This window comes from Prinia subflava, chromosome 3 (genome assembly GCF_021018805.1).
Source record: "Prinia subflava isolate CZ2003 ecotype Zambia chromosome 3, Cam_Psub_1.2, whole genome shotgun sequence".
Classification (NCBI taxonomy): domain Eukaryota; kingdom Metazoa; phylum Chordata; class Aves; order Passeriformes; family Cisticolidae; genus Prinia; species Prinia subflava.
Window position 1 is genome coordinate 25,196,329 of NC_086249.1, and position 2,237 is coordinate 25,198,565.

Below are 2,237 nucleotides of genomic sequence, written 5' to 3' on the forward strand. Positions count from 1 at the left end.
GAAGCACAGTTAAGCTCCTAAGCCCCAGTCAGTTCAAAACTGGGTAGAATCCACCAGCCCTTCTCTCTGGGTTTCCCATAGAGATTAGGCAACTCTGGAGAGCTGCTGGGTAACAACCTCCTGCCTGCAAGGTACCTGTGTTAAAAGAGAGTGAAATCCTGAGAGATGTTCGCTAGCATGATGCTGAAGGCCACTGAGTAGCCAGCAGTGGCATAGCCCGGATTTAAAATGCAGAAGAGAGAGCACAACACACTGACCTGAGTAAGAGACACTGTGGAGGTCTCATGTTCCTCAATACATACAATCCCAACCAGTGCTGACACAATAGAGGACAAAATTATGATTAACAGCAACTAGCTTCTAGAACACAAGCTGCTTTCTGTCCCACTCCAGACTGTTGAATTTCGCTCACCTTTGCCTCTCAAGCTGTATCTTGCACTTTGGCTTTGTCTCACCACTGTGTGGTAAGAAGGGGATCAGAGCCAGTTCTGCTTCCCAGCAGTACTCCCCTCTTACCCCATGAGGCGGAGCAGAACAGAGCTGAGAGGGAGGTGTGCTGGTGGATGCTGAGGCAGGGATGATAGACAGATAGTCCCAACACACACAGGCAGAGGATGTGTCTTGTTATTTTCCTTCCTTCCAACCATCTCACTGGTTTCAACGCTTTTCTCTTGGCAGTCCACATCCACTCACCTTCCCTGTTTTCATCTCTTTCAGAGGAGAGCCTTCTACCCTACAGCATCCTTGCAGAGTATGGCAGCATGAAAGTAATCCCTGCTGCAGACCCTCACCCAGACAAATGGACTGATAATATAGAGATGTGTGAGTTGTGTGCGTGCAAAAGCTGTAGAATAGCCAGCTGAGAGCATAGGAATGGCTGTTCTCGAATGAATGTGTACAAATGAGAATAAAACAGAGCAGAAGGGTGAGCTGATCAGAACACAGCCCCGTTGCCAGCCCATCCTGCTGTAGGCTGCTGCCCTCCTATGGCAAACTGGGACAGCAGTCCTGATGCCCGGAGCAGCTCTCTGTATTGCTGAAACCTACTGAGCTCAGCTGCTGGTTCCGGCTGACACAAATCACAGCTTCCTAACACCCAGTTTGCCATCTCGCTGTTTGTCTGAAGTAGAAAATCAGCACCCTGGGGCACTCAGCCTCTCTGCGCCACCAGGGAAGCTTTTGTGGATGAAAAGAACTGTGTGCTTCTCAAGGAGCATTTGCCATCGTGAGCCTGCGTGTGACACTGTTAGCATTGAACAAAAACATCCCTGCAGGGAGGATCTGGGCTCTTCTCCCTTAGTGACAGCTCTTTGTTGGTATTGTTGGGGTTTGTTTCTAATGTCTGTATCTCGGCAAAACAAGAGCTGTTCATGGACCCATGAGAACCTAATGAAGTTCAACAAGTACAGGGGGCTGCATCTGGTGGGGCAATCCCATATATGAGCACAGACTGGAGAGGAACTTACTGAGAGCTCTGAGGAGCAGGACTTGGGAGCTCTCATGTACAAAAAGCTGAACACAACCTGGCAGTGTGTGTTCACACCCAGAGACCTACTTGTGTCCTGAGCTACAGCAAAAGCCGTGTGGGCAGCAGGGTGAGGGAAGAGATTCTGCCCTTCTGCTCTGCCCTGCTCTGGTGAGGCCCCATCTGGAGTGCTGTGTCCGGCTCTGAGGCCCTCAACACAAGAAGGATGTGGGCCTGTTGGAGCAAGTCCAGGGAGGCCACAAAGATGATCACAAAGGGCTGGAGCACCTCTCCAAAGGCTGAGAGAGTTGGGCACATTCGGCCAGAAGGAGGCTTAAAGGGAAACCCCACTGGGGCCTTCCAGCACCTTGGGGGGCTTATGGAAAGAGAGAGACTTTAAACCAGCCAATACTGACAGGACATGGACATGGGGCAAGGGTTTTAAAGTGAAAGAGGACAGGTTTAGATTAGATGTTAGGAAGTAATGCTTTACCATGAGGGAGGTCAGTCACTGGCACAGGTTTGCCCAAAGGAGGTATCTCTGAGGTATTAGATACAAACATACTATCCCTATACTGCGCAGTTACTTTCCTGGTGAACCAATAAATTCATCCATCATGAAAATTAGACTTGTATGTATTTCTTAAAAAAAAAAAAAAGAAAAAAAAAAGTAGCTTTGTGTTCGCACAAGCCACTGTGATTTAGATTACATATAAAGAAGAAATTCTTTACTGTGAGCGGTGATGAGGCACTGGCACAGGTTGCCCAGAGC